Raw genomic sequence first — 6,062 nt, 5'->3', positions numbered from 1 at the left:
CTGATACATTAAACACTTAGACTAAAGAAATGTATACTCAGATGAAAATGTAGGCAGTTATAGAACTTGAAATATTCAATGTATTTTTTTCCTGGCTTATTGAATTAATAGTGATTTATTAGACTAGAAGTAAATAAGAGTATGGTTTCACATGCTCCCCCACCCAAGGACTGTTCCCCCCCCTGACCACCATACAGTAACCCTGAAAACTCCCCTACCCCAGAGTCCTAAATTCACTTGGGTGCAATACTCCAAATCTAGTGCAAGTAACACATTGCATATTTTCTTTCTGTTTTTATTTCTCAGCTTCTGTCTGTGAATGAGATCATCCCATATTCATCCACTTCTGCCTTATTTCACTTAACGTGATTCCTTCAAGCTCCATCCAAGATGAGATGAAAAAAAGTGAATTTGCTGTTCTTAATAGCTAGTAGCATTCTATTATGTATATATACTACAACTTTCTCAGCCACTGATCTGTTGTTGAGAACCTAGGTTGCTTCCAGGTTTGACCCTACAACTTTTCCAGCATTTATTGTTACTATCCTTTCTGATCTATGACATTCTCAAATGAGTGAAATGGGGTTTCATTGTTATCTTTATTTGTATTTCTCCAACAGTGAGTGACTTGGAGCATTTGTTCAGGTGTGTTAGTCTTTTGGAGCTCTTGTGTGGTAGCTGTTCTGTACATATTCTCTTCCCATTTTGGGATGGGATCATTTGTGTTTGTTGTTGTTGTTGTTGCCGCTGCTGCTGTTGCTGAGCTCTTTGTATATACTGGCTATTGGACTTTTTTGTCTGATACATGGCATGTAAAGATCTGCTCCCATTCTACAAAGAGTTTTTTTGTTTGGCTAGTGGCTTCATTTGCTGTACAAAAACTTTACAATTTGATATAGTCCTATGGGCTTTTTTAAAATTTTGTTTTCCTTGCAATTGGATTTTTATCATTGAAGATGTCTATAAAATTTAAATAGAGAAGAGTTCTGCCAGTATTTCCCTGTAAGTATTTGATAGTTTCTGTCCTAAGATCCAAATCCTTGATAAATTTGGAGTTTACTTTGTGTGTGGTGAAATGTATTGGTTCAGTATCATTCTTCTGCCTGTCCCAACCCATTTTTTCCAAAACCACTTGTTGAAGAGACTCTCCTTTCTCTTTAATAGTTTGGGCCCCCTTGTCAAGAATTATTTTACCACCAGTATGGGTGTTTATTTCTGGGGTCTCAATTATATTCCACTGGTTAGTTTATCTATTTTTGTTCCAGTACCAGGCAGTTTTATTTACAATGGCCCTTTACTATGGTTTGAGGTCTGGGAGCATATTGCCTCCAGTTCTGTTTTTTCTTCTCAGGATGGTTGTTCTGGCAATTCTAGGTGTTTTCTGGTTCCAGATAAACTTTTGTAGCTTTTGGTCTATCCTTCTAAAAAATAATTGGGTGGAACTTTGATGGAGATTATATGTATATGAATCTGGGTTGACTATTCATTTTGATTATGTTAATTCTTCTAATCCATGAACATGGAATATCTTTCCACTTTTTTTTTTTTTGCCTCCAGGGTTATTGCTGGGGCTCCGTGCCTGCGCCACGAATCCACTGCTTCTGGAGGCTGTTTTTTTTCCCCTTTTGTTGCCTTTGTTGTTTTATCATTGTTGTGGTTATTATTGTTGTTGCATAGGACAGAGAGAAATGGAGAGAGGAGGGGAAGATGGGGGGGGGGAGAAAGACACCTGCAGACCTGTTTCATCACTGTGAAGTGACTCTCCTGCAGGTGGGGACCTGGGGGTTCACACCGGGATCCTTATGCCAGTCCTTGTGCTTCGCACCATGTGCTCTTAACCTGCTGTGCTACCGCCCGACCCCCTTCTTTGTATGTTTTTCTATTTCCTTGAATACTGACTTATAGTTTTTAGTATAAAAAGTCTTTTACTGCTTCTGTGATGTTTATTCCTAAGTAGTTTTTTTTCTGCTGTAGTAGTCAATGGGAGTCATTTCTGAATTTCTTCCTCTTCTGACTTAGTGTTTGCATAAAGGAATAACACTGATTTTTGCATGCTAATTTCATAGTCTGACACCTTACTGTCACCTTATTGTCTGATAATTTCCAGGAGCTTCCTGATGGATTATTTAGATTTTTCTGTGTATACTATCATATCATAGGCAAATAATGACATAATTGGTATCCTTTTAACTTCTGCTTCTTGCCTGATTGCTATGACAAGAACTTTCAACACTATGTTGAATAGTAATGGTGATAGTGGGCAGTCCTGCCTAGTACCTGATCTAAGTGGAAATGCTTCCAGTTTTTCACCAGTGAGTATAATGTTGGCTGTATATAATTCTGTTATATGTGGACGCTACTAGGTTAAGGAATTTTCCAGCTATTTCCACTTTTTTGTAGTGTTTCTTTTTTTTTTTCTACTTTTTCAAAAAAAATTATTTTTCCTCTTATTGCCCTTGTTGTTTTTATTGTTATTGTAGTTATTATTGTTGTCGTTATTGTTAGATAGGACAGAGAGAAATGGAGAGAGGAGGGGAATACACAGAGGGGGAGAGAAAGACAGACATCTGCAGACTTGCTTCACTGCCTGTGAAGGGGCTCCCCTGCAGGTGGGGAGCCGGGAGCTCAAACCGGGATCCTTATGCCGGTCCTTGCACTTTGTGCCACCTGCGCTTAACCCCCTGTGCTACCGCCTAACTCCTTTTTCTTGCTTTCTAACGTGTGCCTTATGGATATGAATTTCCCTATTAGTACAGCTTTAGCTGTGTCCCAAATATTTTTTATATCTTTTCTCTGCATTTTCATTTGATTCTAGGAATATTTTAATTTCTTCTTTAATTTCCCTTTTAACCCAGTAGCTTTTAACCAGTAGTTTTTCAGCAGTGTACTGTTGAGTTTCCATGTTTAGTGAATTTTACTGATTTTGCCATTTGTTGTTAGAGTTAGTTTAATCCTGCTCTGAGAAAATGCTTAGTATGATCTCAATGCTCTTGAATTTACTGACATGTCTTTGTAGCCTAATATAAGGTCTCTCCTGGTGAAAGTCTCATATGGACTCAAACATAATATGTATTCCTATTTCTTGGAGTGAAGGACTCTGAAAATGTCCAGTATAATCTATCTAAGGAATCAACTATCACCAAATTCCAATATTTCTTCATCCTTTCACTTTGATTCTGTGTTTGTCCTGTTGAGTTGGGTGGAATTCCTGTTTTTTCTGATACAGCTTCCTACTCTGTGCCTTTTAATAGGTGGACTCAGACCATTGATATTATGGATTTAAGATAGTTTAGCACTATTTTTTCTAAACTTTCCTGAGTGTTCTGATACATGGCATTTCTTTTGGTGATGTTTTGTTTATAGGAGTTCTTTTAGAACTTCTTGTAGAAAAAGTTTGGTGGTAGTTGACTCCTTCAACTGTTGCTTGTCTGAGAGGTTTTTATGCCTCCATCTAGTCTGAATGATAGTCTAGGAGGATACAATATTCTTGGCTGGTAGCCTTTCTCATTAAGTGCTCAATATATATCTTGTCATTCTCTTCTGGCTTTGTGTGGAGAAATCTGTTGATAATCTCATAGATTTTCCTCTGTCTGTGACTTTCTTTTTCTCTTGCATCCTTCATAATGCTTTCTTTATTCTTATTCCTGCCCATTCTAACCATGATGTGTCTTGGAGTCTGTAGGTCTGGGTTTATTCTGTTTGAGATTCTCTGAGTTTCCTGAACCTTTATGTCCTCTATGTTGCTTGGACTGGGGATGTTTAATTATATTATTTTCTATATTACACTTTATTCTCCTTTCTTTCTCTTCTGGTAAGCCAATAAAGTATATATAATTTCTTCTGAGGTCATCCCATATGTCTAAATTGTTATTTTCAGTGTCTCTTAATCTCTTTTTTATTTCATGTATTTGTTTCTTAGTTTTCTCTAGTTCATCCTTGATCTTGCTAATTGTTTTCTGCCTCATTTATTCTGCTTTCAGTTTCCTAAGCTGTTTTCTCTAATTCAACTTTTTTTTTCCCTTTTCAGTTTCTGGTTAGCTTGTATGACTAATTGTACTTTCAACTCAGCTATTTTAGCCTTTAGCACTCTAGTAAACTTAAACTAGTTTCTATTTTCTTTCACAGTCTCATTTGTTTTTTTCCCATTTCTGATAATATTTACCTCAAAAGCTTTCCTTATTCATGTGATTAGAGCATCAATTAATGTTTGGATGTTTTTCTCATTCTTCTATGCTTCTAGTTTGTTGGGATTCTTTTTTATGAGCTTCTGTCCTGGTTAATTTCTGTTATGTTTCTTTTTTGGGGGCCACTGTATTTGGTGACTTTTACAATTTGTGTCTTGGGGGCTTCTGTCCAGGCATTGTGTGAGTTAGTCTCTAGTCTTTAGTTCCAGGATCCCCTGAAGTCAGTCACCTTTGCTGTGTCTCAGGAGTGGATGGAGCTGTTTGTTAATCTGATGGTGGCACCACTGCATTTGGAACATGAGAGGCAGGATCTTTTGTGTACAAATTGAGGAGAGTAGTTGATGACTGGAGCAGCAAGGGTGCCCTCATATAAAAAGCACAGTTTTTTGAGTCTTGAAGGGTCTCCTATCACCAATTTAAAATCCGCCAGTTAAACTTGTCTGGATTGACTTGTGTCTTAGTGAGTTACTTAAGAGTTCTCACTTGTAAATTTTAAGTTTTTTTTTCTTCACCTCAACCCCAGGGATGAGCTGGTACTCCCTAGTAATGCCAAAGGGAATATGGCTGTGGATTATCTTCACCACAGACCTTGAAGTTTTTTTTTTTTTTGACTATATGTACATTTTTCACTTAATCACTCTCTTGTGATTGAGAAGACAAAGATAAGGTAAGAAAGACAAGATAAGAGATAGATAGGAAATAAGAAAAGAGAGAAAACAATGATTTAGAAAGGAAAATTTTCCCACCTTCAGAGAAAAGCTTCACAAGTGGTGAAGCAGGGCTGTAAATGTCTCTTATCTCTCCCCTTCTCTATCTCACCTTCCTTTCAATTTCTGGCTATCTTTACCCAGTAAATAAATAAAGATTTTTTTTAAAAAAAAGAGAAAGATTTCCATTACAAAACAGTAACAGATTGAGGGTGGATACCAAATTCTCTTCCCTATTGTCCAGTAGCTAAATCTAAATTTTACTAAGCACTGAACTGACAGCCAGTCATCTCAGAGAGATGACCTCTGATAAGGAACCAGAGTGTTATTCTTGGTATACTACTGCCACAGGTAAAATGTTTTGCTATTTCACTTCCAGTTCAGAGCCAAATACAGCTTTTGAGTTAGAAGAATTTCTTCCTCACCCCTTTCCACCCACTAACCACATGTATCTGTACTCAATTGTGGCTTAGTGTCTATTCATATATTATTAAGTTTTCAGGTGGTTTTTTTTTCTAGTTTATCATGATTTGAAACAGCTTTTACTTTATAGCCATGCCTTAATTTCTTATTTTTAAAAAGTAGTTTTCTTAAATTTTTCTATGTATTTATCTCGGACTTAAAATACATTCTTAGCAAGAAAGCATGTTTACAGTTAATAAATAAGTTCCCAGGTTGCACATGAAAGGCTGTTGAACAAAAACAAACAAAAAAATAGCTTTGTGTAGTGGCAGTATCATAGACAACGAGGTTTCTCTGAGGCACAATTATTGCTAATAGAAAAAAAAAATGTACCTAAAACAAACTAGAACCAAGTCTTGAAGTCTTGGATAACTCCAGATCATGAGGGCTATAAATTTAACCCTATAAAGGCTTAAAAACCCTTATCATCATTGAATTTCCAAATTTTGAAGTGTATCAGTTGAGAGATCTTTTGTATCATTGAGAAAGATGTATTAGTTAGTCATTCTTCTTCTTCTAGCGTTTGCCCTTCTTCCGTAGCCAGTCAACAGCGTCAGGTTGAGCCTGATGGAAAGTTTCGAGACCTCCTTTGAATCTGGAGAGGTGGCAGTCGTTGACTATGTGGGTCATAGTCTGTCTGTAGCTGCAGGGGCAGTTTGGGTCGTCTCTGGCTCCCCAGCGATGAAATTGGGTGATCAGTATTTTCATC

At 37.0% G+C, this 6,062-nt stretch overlaps 1 pseudogene; it reads left to right on the top strand.

The window, feature by feature from the left end:
- The first annotated feature begins 5,607 nt into the window (after nt 1–5,607).
- On the top strand, nt 5,608–5,740 carry LOC132534481 (U4 spliceosomal RNA; annotated as a pseudogene).
- Nucleotides 5,741–6,062: the final 322 nt, after the last annotated feature.

This window comes from Erinaceus europaeus, chromosome 18, assembly GCF_950295315.1.
Source record: "Erinaceus europaeus chromosome 18, mEriEur2.1, whole genome shotgun sequence".
In the NCBI taxonomy this organism is placed as follows: Eukaryota; Metazoa; Chordata; class Mammalia; order Eulipotyphla; family Erinaceidae; genus Erinaceus; species Erinaceus europaeus.
The sequence above is the reverse complement of the archived record's forward strand: the minus strand, read 5'-3'. Positions and strand labels throughout refer to the sequence as shown.